A 21,136-nucleotide genomic window follows, 5' to 3' on the forward strand; every position below is an offset into this window, starting at 1 on the left:
TATTCCTCTAGATTTTCTCAATTTAAATGACACCAGTTTATATATAAAACCCATTTGAATGGCAATATTTTAGTAGCTTTATTTTCATGACTATACCTAGACTGATACAGATTCTGCCCCACCCTAAACCTCACCAACAATCCAGTGTTATTATAAAGTGACTCCCTGGGAAGTCATGTAACTATCTACATAAACCACAGAAGATTCTGGGAAGATGATAATCTAAGTATAAATGGTTTCCCATTCCTAATTTCCTCATTCCAGGCTGCTTGCCTATCCTCAGATAAATAGCTTTTAAGGCCTATGGAGAAGAACCATATATGAGTGATAGCCTAGACATTTTGGAAATCTCAGCAGGAAGAAGTGATCTCGAGCTTTCTGTTGAGTGCTGAGCAAAGCTTAGGTTTAGCACCAGAAAGGCCCAGCACAGGGAGACCAGAGGTTGGGAAAATAATATCAGACTGTGTTCTTGGTCTCCTAGATATCCAATGGACCAAGAAGCAGCAAATCAGGTCAGTTAAAGAGGGAATAGGAGAGGAGACCTAGGAAGAAGGTGGCTCTCTTCAGATACTTCATTTTCCACCATTTGAGGGCCTATTAGTGCTTGCTGAAACTCTCAGAGATCCCTTCCACAATGATGTGACCCTAATAAGCTGACAGAAAAGAATATATAACTATCTGTGCGGGTCCAGCAACCAGCACCCAGAGAAAAGTTGCTTAAGCAATGCATGCCAAAAGAAATAAACTGGTGGGATGAGAGACAAATGATAACTTGAACACCAACAGTGATAACAACAAAATAGGAACATATACAGAGATTCCTGTGTAACATAAAAAGAGATTTTCTTGAATTACAAAATGTGATTCCTCAAAGAAATGATAAATTGACTGAGAGAATGATAACTACTAAGACACAAAATAGTGATCTGGAAGATGAAGTGGAAGAATATTCACAGTGAACCAAGTAAAAAGTGCCAGGATAGAGAAATTATGAAAGAAAATGTAAGAGACATGTAGATCCTGAAGATGGAAGAGTCCAAAAAAAGTAATTTTTAATGATGCTACAGAAGAGCTTTTCTGAATATAACAGCTATAGCACGTAAGTAAATAAAATAAAAGATAAAAAAATAACTGTTTGGAAGTTAAGCAATACATTCCTAGAACACCATTGGGTCAAAAATGGAATTAAATACTACATAGAAAGCAATAAAAATGAAAACTTTATTCTAGAACCTACCTAGCACAATGAATGTTCTATTTAGAAAAAATTACATTTGTAAACATCTTCAGTATTAACAAACAAAGATGAAAAGATAAAGGAACTTAGTGTTCATCTTAAGATGTTTGGGAAGCCTGACTGGTAGTGGCACAGTGGAAAGACCTGGGACACTGAAGTCCCAGGTTTGAAACCCCAAGGTCACCAGCTTGAGCACAAAATCATCCAGCTTGAGTACAGGCTTGGCAGCTTGAGCACGGGGTCACCAGCTTGAGTGTGGGATCAGAGACAGGACCCCATGGTTGCTGGCTTGAACACAAAGGTTGCTAGCCTGAAATGCAAGATCACTGACTTGAGTAAGGGGTCCTCCCCCCAGCCCTGTAAAAGCATGTATGAAAAGCAATCAATGAGCAACTAGTCATGCAACTACAAGTTGATGCTTCTCTCCCTTCCTATCTGTCTTTCTATATGTCTCTCTCTTTCTCTCTCTCAAAAAAAAATAAATAAATAAAAAAGAATTTGCACAAAACAATGTTTTGGAAAACCATGAACTAAACTAAAAAAAACTAGGAAAAGGCTTTAACAATAAAAAAAAATCTGGAATTAATGAAATAACCAGAAATTGTCCTTTAACAGGACTAATAAAACAGATAACCCTCTTGCAATTCTGATTAAGGAAAAGAAATAATAAATATTGACATGATGAAAAGTGAAAAAAAATACATACAGAAGATTTAAATGATTATAAACTGATATTATGTTAAAATCTATAGCAGTAAGTTTGAAAAGAGAAAAGGATGATTTTTTTTTAGAAATCAAAATTAACTTAACAAAAAGTATTGAATAGGTTAATTATTAAAAAAGAGATTGAAAAGGTCGATTAAATATTTATCACTGAAAAAGTCATCATACCAGATTAGTTCATCTGTTTTAATTCAACTTAAAAAATTTAAATGTTATTTAAACTATCTTACACCATACAAAAAGAAGAAATGCCTCTTGATTCCTTTTTTCCAGCTTCATTGATATATATATATATATATATATATATATATATATATGTGTGTGTGTGTGTGTGTGTGTGTTTGTGTATATAGTGTGTGTGTGTGTGTGTGTGTGTGAGTGTGATAGAAAGAGAGGGGGACAGAGAGAGGGACAGATAGACAGGAAGGGAGAGAGATGAGAAACATCAATTCTTCCTTGTAGCACCTTAGTTGTCCACTGATTGCTTTCTCATATGTGCCTTGACAGGGGGGCTACAGTAGAGCGAGTGATCCCTTGCTCAAACCAGCGACCTTGGGCTCAAGCTGGTGAGCCTTGTTCAAACCATATGAGCCCATGCTTAAGATGGCAACCTCAGGGTTTCGAACCTGGGTCCTCTGCTTCAGAATCAGAAACTCTGTCCACTGCGCCACCGCCTGGTCAGGCTCATTGAGATATAATTGCCACATGTCATTGTGCAACTTTAAGGTGTTCAGCACGATGATTTCATACATGCATATATTGTGAAATGTTTACCAAAATAAAGTTATTTAGCACACCTACCACTTCACATAATTAAAACTTTGTTGCTGTTGTAAATGTGAGAATATTAAACCTCTACTCTCATAGTATTCAAGTGTACAATACTTGTTAAATATATTATCATGCTGTAAACTAGAACCTTGAACTTAATCAACTTCTAACTGAAATTTTGTATTCCTTGACCCACATCTCCCCATTTTCCCCACCCCTCAGGCTCTGGAAACCACCATTCTTCTCTCTTTTCCTATGAGTTTGATGTTTTCAGATTCTACATACTAGTGACATCAGACAGTTTTTGTCTTTCTGTGTCTGAGTTATTTCACTTAGCATAATGCCATCAAGGTCTATAGATATTGTAAAAACATGGCAGGATTTCCTTCTTTTTATGGCTAAATAACATTCCATTGTGTGTGTATGAACACACACACACATGCACACACACACACAACACACACACATATATATATATTACATCTTCTTCATTTATTAATATATCAATGGATATTTACATTGTTTCCATGTCTTCTCTATTGTGAATAATGCAAAAACATGTGAGTGCATATATTGCTTCAAGATAATTGATTTTATTTTCTTTGGATATATGGCCAAAGCGGGATTGCTGTATTATATAGTAGGTTTATTTTTATTTATTTATTTATTTATTTATTTATTTAGTTAGTTAGTTAGTTAGTTAGTTAGTTAGTTAGAGGAAACTCCATACTGTTTTTCACAGTGGCTTCACCAATTTACATTTCTATAGCAGTGTACCCGGGTTCTCTTTTCTCCACATCCTCAACACCTTTTTTTTACATCTTGCCTTTTTTATTATACCCACTTTAATATATACATAGTTGTGAGGTGATAGCTCACTTTGGGTTTGATTTGCACTTTCCTGATGATTAGTTATGTTGAACACATTTTCATATACTTATGGTACATCTTAGTATCATCTTTGAAAAGGCTTATTCAGGTCTTTGAATCACTTTTAAAATTAAATATGTTTTTTTGTGTGTTTTTGTTTTTATTTTAGTTTTTGCTAATAATTTGTATGAATTCTTTACATATTTTGAATATTAACTACTTATTAGATATATGGTTTGCAAATATTTTCTCCCATTCCATAGGTTGTCTTTGCATTTTCTTGATTGTTTCTTTTGCTGTGCAGAGCATTTTAGTTTGATGTAGTCTCACTTATTAATTTTTGCTTTTGTTTCCTATATATATTTTGCTTTTGTTTCCTATATTTTTTTGATATCATATCCAAAAAATTATTGTCAAAACCAATGTCTACAAAATTTTCTCCCTATAGCTTTTTCTAAGAGTTTTTATGGTATCAGGTCTTAGGGTTAAATCCTTAAATCAGCTTTTTATTTTTGTGAGTTGTGTAAGATAGAGGTGCCATTTCATTATTTTGCATGTGGATATTGATATCCAGTTTTCCCAGCACCACTTATTAAATAGACTATCATTTCTTGATCTAGTATTTTTGCCTGCTCATGGCCTCTCAATTCTGTTACGTTGGACAATATGTCTGTTTTCATGCCAGAGTTATACTGTTTTGATTCCTATAGCTTTGCAACATAGTTTGAAATAAAGACATGTGAGACTTCCTCCTTTCTTTCTCAATATTGCTTTAGCTATTCAAAAACTTTTGTGATTCTGTACAAATTTTAAGATTTTTTTTCTATTTTTGTGAAAAATGCTACTGGAGTTTTGATAGAAATAACACTAAATATCTAGAAAGCTTTGGAAAGAATGGACATTTCAATAATATTATCTCCTCTGATTCTTTATAGTTATCTTTCTCTTTATAGTTGTCTTTTTTCAATTTCTTTCATCAATGTCTTATACTTTTTGGTATATATTTTTCACTTTCTTGGTTAAATTTATACATAAGTACTGTATTCTTCCCTGGCTGGTTGGATCAGCGGTAGAGCATCAGCCAGGCGTGTGGAAGTCCCAGGTTCAATTCCAGGCCAGGGCACACAGTAGAAGTGCCAATCTTCTTGTCCACCCTTCCCCTCTCTTTTCTCTCTATCTCTCTCTTCCGCTCCCACTGCTAAGGCTCCATTGGAGCAAAGTTGGCCCGGGCACTGAGGATGGCTCCATGACCTCTGCCTCAGGTGCTGGAATGGCTCCAGTTGCAAGAGAGCAACGCCCCAAATGGGTAGAGCATCGCCCCTTGGTGGACATGCCAAGTGGATCTTGATCGGGTGAATGGGGGAGTCTGTCTTTCTGCCTTCCTGTTTCTCACTTCAGAAAAATACAAAAAAAAAAAAAAACTACAACCAAAAATACTATATTCTTTCTGATGTTATCATAAACAAAATTATTTTCTTTATTTCTTTTACAGATAGTTTTTTTTCACATATAGAAATACAACTGATTTTATATGTTAATTTTCAATCCTGAAAATGTACTGAATTTATTTATTGATTTTAATAGTTTTTTTGTGGTCTTTAGAATTTTTATATACAAGATCATGTGTTCAGCAAACAGACAATTTTACTCTTTCTGATTTAAATGACTTTTTCTTTGTATTTTTTTTTTCAGAGACACAGAGAGAGAGTCAGAGAGAGGGATAGATAGGGACAGATAGACAGGAATGGAGAGAGATGAGAAGCAGCAATCATTAGATTTTGTTGTGACACCTTAGTTGTTCATTGATTGCTTTATCATATGTGCCTTGATCATGGGCCTTCAGCAGACGGAGTAACCCCTTGCTCAAGCCAGAGACCTTGGGTCCAAGCTGGTGAGCTTTGCTCAAACCAGATGAGCCCATGCTCAACCTGGTGACCTCATGGTCTTGAACCTGAGTCCTCCACATCCCAGTCTGACGCTCTGTCCACTGTGCCACCGCCTGGCCAGGCTTTTCTGTGTATTTTTTAAAGTGAGAAGTGGGGATGCAGAGAGACAGACTCCCACATGCTTCTGACTGGGACCCATCTGGAAAGGCCACTAGGGGGCGATGTTCTGTCTATCTGAGCCATTGCTCCCAGAGCCATTTTTGCACCTGAGGTGAGGCCATAGTGCAGTACTAAGTGCCTGGCCAACTCACTCCCATGAAGCCATGGCTGCAGGAGGGGAAGTGAGAGATAGAAGGGAGAGCAGGAAAGGTGGGGAAGTAGATGGTCACTTCTCCTGTGTGCTTTGACCAGGAATTGAACCCAGGATATCCACATGCTGGGCTGATGCTATACCACTGAGCCAACTGGCCAGGGCCTATATGACTTTTATTTTTCTTGCCTAATTGTTTTGGCGAAGACTTCCAGCACTGTTGAATAGAACTGGTGCGAGTAGACTCACTTGTCTTGTTCTTAATCTTAGAGAAAATTTTTTTCAACTTTTCACCTTTGAGTATGATGTTAGCTATATATTTGTCATATGTTAGCATTATTATATTGAGGTATATTTCTTCTATAGAGAATTGGTTGGAAGTTTCTTTTTATCATAAAAGGGTAATAAATTTTGTTAACTGATTTTTCTATATCTGTTGAGATGATCATGACTTTTTTCTTTAATTCTACTGATGTGGTGAATCACATTAATTGATTTGCATGTAGAGCCATATATGAGTTAAATTCCACTTGATCATTGTATATGATTTTTTAATGCTCTGTTGCTTTCATTTTGCTAGAATATTATTGATATTTTTTGCATCTATATTCATCAGTTGGCTCAGTGGTAGAGCGTTGGCCCTGCATGTGGATATCTTATGTTTAATTCTTGATCACGGCACACAGGAGAAAGAAGTGCACATCTGCTTCTCTACCCATATCCCTCTCACTTCTCTCCCTGTCTCTCTCTGTCTGTCTCTCTCTTCCTCTCATGCAACCATGGCTCGATTGGAACAAGTTGACCATAAGCACTGAGGATGGCCCCATGGCCTCCAACTCAGGCGCTAAGAAGAGCTCAGTGCTGAGCAATGGAACAGCAACCTTGATGGGCAAAGCATCACTCCCTAATGGGCTTTCTGAGTAGATCCTGGTTGGGCACATGCAGGAGTCTGTTTCAGCTTCCCCTCCCTTCACTGAAAAACAAAAACAAAACAGATAAGTAGTTACTGTTTCTTGTGGTATCCTTATCTGAGTTTTTTTTTTTTCTTTTTTATTTACAGAGAGAGAGTCGGAGAAGGGGTGGACAGAGACAGAAAGGAATGGAGAGAAACGAGAAGTATTAATCATTAGTTTTTCGTTACATCACCTTAGTTGTTCATTGATTGCTTTCTCATATGTGCCTTGACCGTGGGCCTTCAGCAGACCGAATGACCCCTTGTTCAAGCCAGCGACCTTGTGTCCAAGCTGGCAAGCTTTGCTCAAACCAGATGAGCCCGCACTCAAGCTGGCAACCTCAGGGTCTCAAACCTGGGTCTTCCACTTCCCAGTCTGATGCTCTGTCCACTGTGGTGCTGCCTGGTCAGGCTGCTTATCTGGGTTTGATATTTCAGGGTAATACTGGCCTCATACAACAAGTTTGAAAGAGTTTTCTTTTTTTTTTTCAGTTTAATTTTTTATATATTTAAGAAAATTTTGAGAAGATTCAGCATTAATTTTTCTTTAAATGTTTTTTAGAGGCCCTGGCCACTTAACTCAGTTTGTTAAGAGCATCATCCAGATACAAGGTTGTGGGTTTGACCCCTGGTCAGGACACACATGGGAAGCAACCAAAAATAAAATGTGCAATTAAGTAAAACAGCAAATGCTTCCCTTCCCTTTTCCCTTTCTCTCTCTTCCTCCTTCTGTTTCTTCAAAAATCAATAGAAAAGGTAAGCCCTGGCTGGATAGCTCTGGAGCATCCTTCTGCAGCATGGAGGTTGCCAGGTTTGATTTCCCATACATATACAGGAGCAGCTCAATGTTCCTGTCTCTCTCTCTTCCTGCCTCTCTCAAAAATAAGAAGAAAAGCCCTGGCTGGTTGGCTCAGTGGTAGAGCATCAGCCTGGCATGTAGGAGTCCCAGTTTCAATTCCCGGCCAGGGCACACAGGAGAAGCGCCCATCTGATTCTCCACCCCTCCTCCTCTCCTTCCTCTCTATCTCTCTCTTCCCCTCCCGCAGACGAGGCTCCATTGGAGCAAAGATGGCCCGGACACTGGGGATGGTTCTGTGGCCTCTGCCTCAGGCGCTAGAGTGGCTCTGGATGCAACAGAGCAATGCCCCAGATGGGCAGAACATCGCCCCCTGGTGGGCATGCCAGGTGGATCCCAGTCGGGCGTATGCAGGAGTTTGTCTGACTGCCTCCCTGTTTCAAGCTTCAGAAAAATGAAAAAAAAAAAAAAAGAAAGAAAGAAAGAAAGAAAGAAAGAAAGAAAGAAAGAAAGAAAGAAAGAAAGAAGAAATGGAAGGAAGGAAGGAAGGAAGGAAGGAAGGAAGGAAGGAAGGAAGGAAGGGAGGGAGAGAGAGAGAGAAGGAAAGAAAGAAAAAAAGAGAAAGAAAGAGAGAGAGAGAGAGAGAGAGAGAGAGAGAGAAAGAAAGAAAGAAAGAAAGAAAGAAAGAAAGAAAGAAAGAAAGAAAGAAAGAAAGAAAGAAAGAAAGAAGGAAGGAAGGAAGGAAGGAAGGAAAGAAAGAAAGAAAGAAAGAAAGAAAGAAAGAAAGAAAGAAAGAAAGAAAGAAAGAAAGAAAGAAAGAAAAATTTAGAATTCACTGGTAAGGCCTTCTGGTCCAGAACTTTCCTCAACTGGGAGATTTTTGATCAATCTCCTTACTTGTAACTGGTCGGTTCAGATTTTCTATTTCTTCATGACTCAGACTCAGTAGAGTGCATGTTTCTAGGAATTTATCCATTTCTTCTAAGTTGTCCAATTTATTGGCATATAATTGCTCACAATAGTCTCTGATGATCCTCTGTATTTCTGTGGTATCAACTGTATTGTTTACTTTTTCATTTATATTTTTTTTTTTTTTAGTTCTCTCTCTTTCTTTCTTAGTAAGTCTAGATAAATGTTTATTAATTTCTTACCTGTTCAGGAAACCAACTATTACCTATCATTCATCCTTTCTATTGTTTTCCTATTATCCATTACTTTATTTCTGGTTTGATATTTGTTATCTCTTTCTTTCAGATCACTTTGGGCTCATCTGTTCTTGTTTTTTTTAGTTCCTTGAGGTGTAAGTTTAGGTTATTTGACATTTTTCTGTGTGTATGAGAGGAGAGGAGATAGTGAGGCTGACTCTCGCATGCACCCCAACCAGATCCACCTGACAACCTATGTCTGGGACCTATTCTTGAGTACCGAGCTATTTTCAGCACACGAGGCTGATGTGCTCTGACAAACCCAAACTACGCTCAGTACCTGGGGCCACACTCAAACCAACCTAGCTGGCTGTGGGAAGGGAAGAGGGAGAGAAGGTGGAGAGAGTGGGGGAGAGAAGCAGATGGTCACTTCTCTTGTGTACTTTGACTGGTAATCGAACCCAAGATGTCCATACACTGGGCCGATGTTTCATTCAGTGAGCCACCATCCAGGGCCTTGACATTTTCATTTTAAGTATAAGTATTGTCATACACTTCCTTTTAGCACTGTTTTCACTGCATCTTATGGTATGCTGTTTTCAATTTTTGTTTGTTTCAAGACATTTAAAAAATTTTATTTTTGGTCCTATTGCTAGTTCAAGACTGTGTTGTTTAATTTCCACATATTTATGAAATTTTCATTTATCTCCCTATTATTGATTTCCAGTTTCATATCAGTTTGATCAGAAAAGATACTTGGCATTATTTCTTTTTTTTTTTCTTTTTTTTTTAAATAAATTTTTATTAATGTTAATGGGATGACATTAATAGATCAGGGTACATATATTCAAAGAAAACATGTCTAGGTTATCTTGTCATTAAATTATATTGCATACCCCTCGCCCATAGTCAGATTGTCCTCCATCACCCTCTATCTAGTCCTCTATGCCCCTCCCCCTCCCCCTAACTCTCTCCCTCCCTCCCTCCTATGTCCTCCCTCCCCCCACCCCTGGTAACCACCACACTCTTGTCCATGTCTCTTAGTCTCGTTTTTATGTTCCACCAATGTATGGAATCATGTAGTTCTTGTTTTTTTCTGATTTACTTATTTCACTCCGTATAATGTTATCAAGATCCCACCATTTTGCTGTAAATGTTCCGATGTCATCATTTCTTATGGCTGAGTAGTATTCCATAGTGTATATGTGCCACATCTTCTTTATCCAGTCTTCTATTGAAGGGCTTTTTGGTTGTTTCCATGTCTTGGCCACGGTGAACAGTGCTGCAATGAACATGGGGCTACATGTGTCTTTACGTATCAATGTTTCTGAGGTTTTGGGGTATATACCCAGTAGAGGGATTGCTGGGTCATAAGGTAGTTCTATTTTCAGTTTTTTGAGGAACCACCATACTTTCCTCCATAATGGTTGTACTACTTTACAGTTCCACCAACAGTGGATGAGAGTTCCCTTTTCTCCGCAGCCTCTCCGAAATTTACTATTACCCGTCTTGTTGATAATAGCTAATTTATAACAGGGGTGAGGTGGTATATCATTGTAGTTTTGATTTGCATTTCTCTAATAACTAATGAAGCTGAGCATCTTTTCATATATCTGTTGGCCATTTGTATCTCTTCCTGGGAGAAGTGTCTGTTCATGTCCTCTTCCCATTTTTTTATTGGATTGTTTGTTTGTTGTTGAGTTTTATGAGTTCTTTGTAAATTTTGGATATTAGGCCCTTATCTGAGCTGTTGTTTGAAAATAACATTTCCCATTTAGTTGGCTGTCTGTTTATTTTGATATCAGTTTCTCTTGCTGAGCAAAAACTTTTTATTCTGATGTAGTCCCATTCATTTATCTTTGCTTTCACTTCTCTTGCCATTGGAGTCAAGTTCATAAAATGTTCTTTAAAACCCAGGTCCATGAGTTGAGTACCTATGTCTTCTTCTATGTACTTTTTGTTTCAGGTCTTATATTTAGGTCTTTGATTCATTTTGAATTAATTTTAGTACACGGGGACAGGCTGTAGTAGAGTTTCATTCTTTTGCATGTGGCTTTCCAGTTTTCCCAACACCATTTGTTGAAGAGGCTTTCTTTTCTCCATTGTGTCCAATAATCTTTGGCCCCTTTACCAAAGATTATTTGACCATATATATGTGGTTTTATTTCTGGGCTTTCTATTCTGTTCCATTGGTCTGAATGTCTATTTTTCTGCCAATACCATGCTGTTTTGATTATCGTGGCCCTATAATATAGTTTAAAGTCAGGTATTGTAATTCCCCCAGCTTCATTCTTTTTCTTTAGGATTGTTTTGGCTATTCAGGGTTTTTTATAGTTCTATATAAATCTGATGATTTTTTGTTCCATTTCTTTAAAAAATCTCATAGGAATTTTGATGGGAATTGCATTAAATTTATATATTGCTTTGGGTAATATGGCCATTTTAATTATATTTATTCTTCCTATCTTGGCATTATTTCAATCTTTTTTATTATTATTCATTTTAGAGAAGAGAGAGAATGAGAGAGATAGAGAGAGAAAGAAAGGGTGGAGGAGCAGGAAGCTTCAACTTCCATATGTGCCTTGACCAGATAAGTGGGGGTTCTGAACCAGTGACCTCAGCGTTCCAGGTCGACACTTTATCCATTGCATCACCACAGGTCAAGCTAATTTCAATTTTTTTAAATTTGTTGAGACATGTTTTGTGATACAGCATATCATCTATCCTGGAGAATTTTTTTGTGCACTTGAGAGAATGTGTATTCTGTTGTTGGATGCAATGTTCTGCCATCCTGTTGCTGCATGATCTCCCCATGGGTATGCACACAGGAAGGGAGGCCACTATTAACATTCAGGGTTGGGGCATGCAGCTGCACAGCTCAGGGAGCTAGCTACAGGTAAGCACAGTGTTATAGGTCAGTGATAGAAGACAAGGTCAGGTCCAAAATCACAAGCAGCTGTGGGTAATCAGTGTGCACTTCTGTAGCAATTAAGGTCTTGCCACAGGTGTGTGAATGGCATTGCAGGCTGATGATGAGTGTCATGCTAGTGGTGTACAAGTACACAGCTTGAGGGTCTAGCCCACAGAGTGCACATAATGGTGTGGTTCAGCTGTGGGGATCTAGGTTTGAGTTTTGCACTTGTGCAGCAGAAGACTACTTGGGTTGATTATTGCTGCAGGTATGGGGCTGTGGCTGTGTCTCAGGAGGCAGCAAGAGAAAGGGAAGTATGAGGGACTCATAAGGCTGCTGTCAGTGAACGAAAATACTTGTGGGGAAAAAATCCAGTGAAATCTGCAGGGGGCATCTGTGGTGGCATTTTGGTCATTGGTTTCTTTAATAGCAAAGCAGGGCATTGGGAACCTCCTTAATTTATTTTTATGAAGCCAACCCAAATTTAATGTCTAAATCTACAAAGGATAACACAAAAAAATCTATAAATGTTCTTTTTTAAAAAAACACATATAGATGCTGAAATTTTGAATAAAACTTTCCTCAAATACAATCCAGTAATCTTTTAATAATGTAAAATTATGGCCACATAAGGGCATGATGGATTATAATATTGAGTCCAATTCTTTTTCCCTCCTTGGATTTTTTTCTTGTGACTTTGGAGTTCCTGCCATAACTGCTTGAATGTTATGCATTTCTCTATCCCTTAATTTTAAGATCAGCCAAATATCGTGTTTGAGTGAACAAAATGAGGTAAAAATGGGCCATATCCAGCCAAGACCTTCCTTATAAATTTCTACCTTCTGCCTTATAATACAGGCAGTCACCTTGAGACTAACTTGACTAGATTGCTTACCCCAGCAGAAGGATAAGGGTTACCTTGGGCAAAACCACGTAAGCCACCACAACCTGAAGCAAAGCAGCCCAAACATACCAATAGACCTATAGTGACAAGCAGAGTCACTGAACCAAGCCCAGACCATATGGACCAGAACCCCATTAACAGGAACGACAAGAAACCATTGCTGATTTTGAAGCAACTGAGATATTGTTGATTGGTTTCACATAAGTTACTAACTGACATATAGAATTACATTTGAAAATATGAAGGAGGTTCAGTATAAGCAAGTGTATTAACATAATTCATTACAGCAATAAATTAAAGAGGTGAACCATATGAATAATGATATTAAGAAATGCTTGCCTGACCAGGTGGTGGTGCAGGGGATAGAGCATTGGACTGAGACACAGAGGACCCAGGTTCGAAACCCCAAGGTCACCAGCTTGAGCGCAGACTCATCTGGTTTGAGCAAGGCTCTCAAGCTTGAGCCCAAGGTCGCTGGCTTGAATGAGTGGGTCACTCAGTCTGCTGTAGCGCCCCTGGTGAAGGCACATATGATAAAGCAACTAAGCTGCGGCAAAAAGAATTGATGCTTCTCATCTCTGTCCCTTCCTGTCTGTCTGTCCCTATCTGTTTGTCTCTCTATCTCTCTCTCTGACAAAAAAAGAATACTTAAAATTGACTGATAAAATTCAAATTTATTTCTAATACATTTCTAAATTAAATAAGATTATAAGAAAATTTCTTTCTTTCTTCCTTTCTCTCTTTCTCTCTCCTTTCCTTCCTTTCTCCCTTCCTCCCTCCCTTCCTTCCTTCCTTCCTTCCTTCCTTCCTTCCTTCCTTCCTTTCCCCTCCCTCCCTCCCTCTCTCTCTCTCCCTCTTTCCTTCTTTCCCTCTCTTTCTTTCTTTCTTTCTTTCTTTCTTTCTTTCTTTCTTATTTTTTTCTTTCTTTCTTTCATTTTTTAAGTGAGAGGAGGAAAGATAGTAAAACAGACTGACAGACTCTCGCATGCACTCTGACGAGGATCTACCAGCAACACCTGTGAGGGTCCAATGCTCGAATCAAGCTATTTTTAGTACCCGTGGCTGATGCTCAGACCAACTAAGCCATCCTCAGTGCCTGGGGCCTACACTCAAACCAATTGAGCCACTGGTTGCAGGAGGAGAAGATGGAGGGAAAAGGGAGAGGGAAGGAGAGAGAAGCAGATGATTGCTTCTCTTGTATGCCTTAAGCAGGAATCTAACCTAGGACATCCATATGCTGGGCCAATGTTCTATCCACTGAACCAGAAACAGATTTCAAATATGATCCCAAAGAGCAAAATATTGACCTGTTCAAATCAAATTCACAATTATACAAAAGGGGGATAAATGGTGATGGATCAAGAGTTGACTTTGGGGAGTGAATAAACAATGCAGTGTACAGAAATATATTGTAGAATTAGGTACTTGAAAGCTATATTCTTATTAACCACTGTTACACCAATAAAATTCAATATAAAAAATGTAGACAAGAATGGTGCTTATCCTTATTATTCAACACTGCTTTGTAGATTCTAGCTTATAAAAAAAAGAAAAGAAAATAAATAAAGGAAGAAAGAACTAATATAAACATCAGAAAAGTCATCTATTTCTTTGATTTGCTAATGATACATTTGTACAGCTAGACAAACAAAACATCTAGTAAAATTGGTGAGATTTATTTAGAGAATTTTGTATGATAATGAAATACAAGGTTACTATACAAAAGTAATAGTGTTTCTCTATTCAAGTAATCAACACGAAGAAATGAAAATGGGAAAATTATATTTACAATAATGAAAAAAAACCTACATAATGCACAGGATTAAATTTACCTAAAAAACATTAGACCATTATGAAGAAAATTGCAATAGCTTACCGAAAAAAACAAAAAAAAAATCTAAAAAAAAATGATTGACAGAATCATAGAACTTTATATTAGAAAATTCAATTTTACTAAAATCAATATTATTGTTTAATTCCAATTTAAATTCTCAAGATGATTTTTCAAGAAAAAAGGAGGGGATTTATTTATAGACATTATCTTAATACTTATATGGAAGAATAAAACATTTAGTATAGCCATGAAAAATAAGAATAATGACAAATATCTCAACCAAATATCAAAAAACACCCTAAAGTCACCATAATTAAGTCAAAACATGCTCATATCATAAAAGTAACAGGCAAGTAGGTCAGAGAAGTAAAGCATAGACTGAAGAATTAAATCCTATATAATTATTTAATATATGGCAAAGGTAGTACTTCATTTCAGTGGGAAAAGGATGGATTGTTAATAAACAATATGGATGCAACTGACTATTAATTTCAAAAAATATATATTTGGACTTCTATTTTATACCAAAATCAATCAAATGTCTAATTAAAGACATACTACATTTAAAAACAGTAATAGTCTTGCAAAAAGAAATCTAGGGAACTACATGCACAACCTAGGAGTAGGGAGACACTTTTCAACAATATTTAAAACTGAGGAGTTATAAAAGAAGTTTGACTGTATACAATTTTTCAAAATTTTGACACAAAGTACAATAACTAAAATCAATACAACAAGAAATTGAAAACATAGCTGCACACAAAGAGCAAATGAGGAATTTATAGACATAATATGCAAGGATCTCTTACAAATTGACAAGAAAAATATCCCATTCAAAAAAATAGGCAAAGAATATATTTAAAAAAACAACAATCTACAGAAAGCAAATCCAAAAGACCAACAAATTTTTCAAATGACACACACACCATCTCCTGAGTAACCAGAAAAACACAAGTTAAATAACAATGAGTCAAAACTTTCAACCAATCGTACAGTTAAAAATTTTAAAATAACAGTTAGATAAATAGTTGATGCAATTGCAGAAAGAGGAATACACCTATACATTGTTGGTGAAATTGTGCATTTACTACATGCTGTTCTACAAAGCAATGTGGCAACATTTAATAAAATTAAAAAATGGGGAGAGGACCTGAACAGACACTTCTCTCAAAAATACATATAAATGGCCAATAGAAATATGAAAAGATGTTCATTTCCACTAGTTATTAGAGAAACCGAAATTAAAGCTACAATGAGACACCACCTCACACCTGTTAGATTGGCTGTTATCAAAAAGACAGGTACCTGAGTTTTAAAGAGCATTTTATGAATTTGACTCCAATGGCAAGAGAAGTGAAGGCAAAAATTAATGAATGGAACTACATCAGCCTAAGAAGTTTTTCCTCAGCAAGAAAAACTGATAACAAAATAAACAGAAATCCAACTAAATGGGAAATGATATTTTCAAACAACAGCTCAGATAAGGGCCTAATATCCAAAATTTACAAAGAACTCATAAAACTCAACAACAAACAAACAATCCAATAAAAAAATGGGAAGAGGACATGAACAGACACTTCTCCCAGGAAGAGATACAAATGGCCAACAGATATATGAAAAGATGCTCAGCTTCATTAGTTATTAGAGAAATGCAAATAAAAACTACAATGATATACCACCTCACCCCTGTTAGATTAGCTATTATCAACAAGACAGGTAATAGCAAATGTTGGAGAGGCTGTGGAGAAAAAGGAACCCTCATACACTGTTGGTGGGAATGTAAAGTAGTACAACCATTATGGAAGAAAGTATGGTGGTTCCTCAAAAAACTGAAAATAGAACTACCTTATGACCCAGCAATCCCTCTACTGGGTATATACCCCAAAAACTCAGAAACATTGATACATAAAGACACATGCAGCCCCATGTTTATTGCAGCATTGTTCACAGTGGCCAGGACATGGAAACAACCAAAAAGCCCGTCAATAGATGACTGGATAAAGAAGATGTGGCACATATACACTATGGAATACTACTCAGCCATAAGAAATGATGACATCGGAACATTTACAGCAAAAATGGTTGGATCTTGATAACATGATACGAAGCGAAATAAGTAAATCAGAAAAAAACAGGAACTGCATTATTCCATACGTATGTGGGACATAAAAGTGAAACTAAGAGACATTGATAAGATTGTGGTGGTTACGGGGGGGGGGGGAATGGGAGAGGGAAAGGGGGAGGGGGAGGGGCACAAAGAAAACAAGATAGAAGATGACAGAGGACAATCTGACTTTTGGTGATGGGTATGCAACATAATTGAACGACAAGATAACCTGGACTTGTTATCTTTGAATATATGTATCCTGATTTATTGATGTCATCCCATTAAAAAATAAAATTATTAAAAATAAATAAATAAATAAATAAATAAATAAACAAAATGTTAAAAAAATATCTAAAGAACCACCACATTTCAGTCACAGATAGTTCCTGGGTGATTGCATTTACTGTACCAAGTCAGGCAAAGAAGGGAAGTTTGTCCCAAGGGAAGAGCTGGTAAATCTCCATCACTCAATGTATCCTGTACCTCATCTGACCTCTGGTACTGTGCTCATCCTTCCCTTATGTTAGAACAACTGTATTTACAAATGCCAGATGCTGACAGGTCAGTGGTGCAGTGCATAGGGCTTTGACCTGCAATGCCGAGGACCCAGATTTGAAACCCCCAGGTCTGGGGCTTGAGCACGGCTCACCAGCTTGAATGCGGGTTTGACAGCTTGAGCATGGGATCATAGACATGTTCCCATGATTGCTGGCTTGAGCTCAAAGGTTGCTGACTTGAGCAAGGGGTCACTGGCTTGGCTAGAGCCCCCTGATCAAGGCACATATGAGAGAGTTATCAATGAACAACTAAGGTGCTGCAACTATGAGTTGATGCTTCTCATCTCTTTCCCTTCCTGTCTGTCCCTGTCTACCTGTCTGTCTGTCTCTCTCCCACCAAAAACATTTTTTTCAGATGATTTCCATTCTACTTAAGCCATGAGACTCCTTGGAATCCAGTCATCACTGCGATCCATAACTGCTAAACCACAGAAGACTTCTCAGGTTCTACTCCTGTGCATAAATCTCAGATTGTGGTCATGGAGAAAGAAGGAACCTGTCTCACATATACATTTTTTAGGGAAAATAAAGCCTTATATATTGCAGAGGGATTTAAACTTTGCCATGCCCACTGATCCACTCCAAACTCATGCCCAAGGTGTTTACAGAGAGAAATGGACAGAGACCCCCCTGTCAGAAAAAAAAAATTTAGGTTCTTGAAGGAAAAAAAATGCCTTCTAAATTAGGTACTAAATGAATGTTTGGTGAGTGAAAAAAAATGATGATGTATAGGAATAATTCAAATAAAAGGTAAAGGGTGAAGTGTTAAATTTCAGAGCTAATGCCAAACATTATGGGAATTAGAGTGGGGAAGCATGAACACTTTGAGAAATGGTTTTATAAGCCGATGACATTTGAGCTAGATGTGGTTTCTAAAAGTGTGGTCAGCATCAGATCCTCTGAGGAGATCAGGAACACCAGATCTACTGTATCAGAATCCCCAGAAGTGAGTCCAAAAATTTGGTTTTTAAAGATACCTCCAATTCATGCACACTACAATACACACCATGAGAAATGGAGCAGATTTGGGTGTGTAGGAAAGTGAGTAAAGATGCAGGAGTTAAAGCCAATAGTGTTAGCAAAGTTCCCAGGTATGAAAGCAAAATTAAAAATCCAGCTAATTCAATTTGACTGTGGGTGGTGGTGGTGAAGACAAATAAGAAATAAGATGGGAAACTCTGGTTAGGGCTAAATCATGCAGGACCTGGGGAGTGCCAAGTAAATAAATTTGGACTTAATTCACTTGAGAGATTTGACACAAACAAAACAACAACAGGAGGGCTGTGACTTTCACAGTGTTTCTGAAATCTGGCCATGCATGTGAATTATCAGTATTGCTTGCAAAAGTTCGGGTTCTGAGGCTCCATTCCCAGACATTTTAAATTTGAATTTCCGGGATGTGACCCAAATACTGTATTTTAAAATAATCTTTTCAGATAATTCTTGGATAGCCAGCCTGACATTGGTTTATGAAATGGAGTTAGCAAATCATTACTGTACTAACAAATGCATTCCTGAAAAGTTGTTTTTGTTCATAGAGATTTCATTAGTGAATTCATTTGTTTAAAGTATAAGCAGGTGTAATATTAGAGGCTACTTCTAGCAAATCACTTTCTCTAGAGTGTTTCAATAAAATGCATACCCAATTTGAATGTAAAACTCCGGATAACTGCCTGACTGGGCAGTGGCGCAGTGGATAGAGCATTGTACTGGGATGCAGAGGACCCAGGTTCGAGACCCTGAGGTCGCCAGCTTGAGTGCAGGTTCATCTGGTTTGAGCAAAGCTCACAAGCTTGGACCCAAGGTCGCTGGCTTGAGTAAGGGGTTACTCGGTCTGCTGTAGCCCCACAGTCAAGGCACATATGAGAAAGCAATCAATGAACAACTAACGTGCCACAACAAAAAACTGATGATTGATGCTTCTCATTTCTCTGCATTCCTGTCTGTCTGTCCCTATCTATCCCTCTCTCTCTGACTCTCACTCTATCTCTGTTAAAAAAAAAAGCAAAACCCTGTGATAACTCTCTATAAAACACATTTGGGTGGTAAGGCCAATAATGTGATAGGGTTTCACAAATGCAACATGAAGAAATTAATTGAAAATATGCTAGTTTCATCTAGATTTGCAGTAACATCAGTGAACCTTAAAGTAATATCAAAAAGGATACAGTGATAGTAGGATGTGATGCCAATAGTCATGGCTACAAAATGAAAATATCCAATATGTATTCATTTTGAGGTCACAGGGCAAGTTGAGGCAACAATCTAGGTATAAACATGATGATTAATCATTCCAACTCATGCTCCAATTCAAATAAAAGGTAGACCACACAACTTCCAATATTTTTCTTGTAGGATTAAATTTTTAAATGTATGTTACTTGGACAGTCATCTACTTTGAAAATGGGATAAAGGAAAAAAAAGTGAAGCGAGATTATAACTTTCAAATGTCTTTCAATAGTCCATGAAAGAGAAAAAAAAGCAGTCACAGATGATTCTGAATCTTAAGATTTGTTTCCTCCAAGCATGTAATATTTTAAGATTGTCCTTTTCATTTCAAGTAAATGTGTATGTTACTGAAATGTCTTTTCGTTTACATGAAAACAACTTGGTTTGTCAAGTTGAAATATTGGCATAGTAGTTTGCGTAGTGCAAGACTAAATAGCCAACTTTAAGCTAGAAATTTTTAGCGTTTAATCTTCCAACAACCAAGGAAGCCTCTTTTTCTCTCAGAAGGCTAACCTCAGACCCAGAACTTTCCAGCTTCCCTTTAATTCCAACTCCTTCTGGAAGGCCCATTGTTATAAAAAGATTAGAAAACAGAGATGAGTCCTGGCAGCAGTATTTCAAGAAAGAAATTAAATACAAACAAATCTTTGTGCACCTGGGTTGGCTTCCCTCTTTTTCAGGGACTGCCCAAACTATAAGAATCCCTGCTCTAAGCAGCTCTGTACTACTCTGTTGCTGTACAACAGAAAAGACAAACATAGATAACCAATGCCCTGAGTGAAATTCAAATTTTCAAAGTTAATAACAGAACAGAAAGGATGAGGTACATAGAATAAGGCAACTCTAGGCAGAGAAGGTGAGCAAGGGTTAAATTTATCACTTGAGGTACTTTCCTACTAGCTGATACCATGGCTTTGGGGGAGGAGGGTATAAGGAAAGAAAATAATCCCAAACACTACTATGGCTTGATCGGTGTATCAGGAGCATGGATTTCGAGACTTTCATTTGTAAGTTATGACCTGCTCTAACATTTGCTTCCCTTCCCCAGACCAAGGGAAACATGGGCCAGTATTACCCAAGAGGATCACAAATCTAGCAGTATTTCCCCCAAAAAGTTTGGCTTCACTTACCTTAAAAGTGGAGGTGAAATGGGTCTGGTGGTGAGGAAAAAACAAGATCTCACCATAGGCCAAAATCTTAGAGACCTGTTATGAGTGCCAGCAGTCACACATTCCTGAAGCGAGGAAGTTTCTTGGTCATATCATCATCATGTGTTTCTGAGATTTGAAAGAGTCTTCATCTGAGCCAAAGTGCCCCCAACTCCTTAAGCCCCTCCTGGTTTCAAGGGCTTCAGGAAGGAAAAGCAAATGGTCTAATGTGACTGCAGGGGTCACTGAACCCCGTATGATTCATATCAGACTGTTCTGAGGAGTGGTAAGTCACAGGGTCTACATTGCAGCTATTTTTAGTGAAACCAAATTCCTTACCCAAGTTCTCTTGCTTCCAACTTGTTCCAAGTGTAGGAGACCAGCTGTGGTCAGATCATCTTACTGGACCAAGGCTCTGTCAAGTCGAAAGGACCAAATCAGGGACCTGAAGCAATGAACTGGTGACTGTTGGTGCTTTGGCACTTTTTGACTGTCTCAATCATCTTCAGAGAGAATGGGAATTTCCCTCCAACCTGTAAGAAACTGGATAAGTTGGTGACATCAGAGGGAAAAACTAAAATGTTGGCAGTCCTTTCCTTCTCTTCCCCAATTCCTACAATATCTCTCTCTTTCTTTCACTCGCGCGTGCGCGCGTGCACACACACACACACACACACACACACACACACACACACGTGCCAGAACCTGAAAGTCAAACCCGGATCTTGGTCTGACTTTCTAGAAAGGTCTAGAAAA

General features: G+C 37.8%; 1 protein-coding gene across 1 annotated transcript in view; it reads right to left on the reverse strand.

Moving 5' to 3' along the window:
* FGF13 (fibroblast growth factor 13) overlaps positions 1-20,575 on the reverse strand; it is a 745,910-nt gene extending 725,335 nt beyond the window's left edge. The window contains exon 1 of the mRNA XM_066357006.1: positions 20,363-20,575. The gene's annotated coding sequence lies outside the window, so the exon portion shown is untranslated. The remainder of the gene's footprint in view (positions 1-20,362) is intronic.
* Positions 20,576-21,136: the final 561 nt, after the last annotated feature.

The sequence above is a fragment of the Saccopteryx leptura genome, chromosome X (genome assembly GCF_036850995.1).
Source record: "Saccopteryx leptura isolate mSacLep1 chromosome X, mSacLep1_pri_phased_curated, whole genome shotgun sequence".
Lineage (NCBI taxonomy): Eukaryota > Metazoa > Chordata > Mammalia > Chiroptera > Emballonuridae > Saccopteryx > Saccopteryx leptura.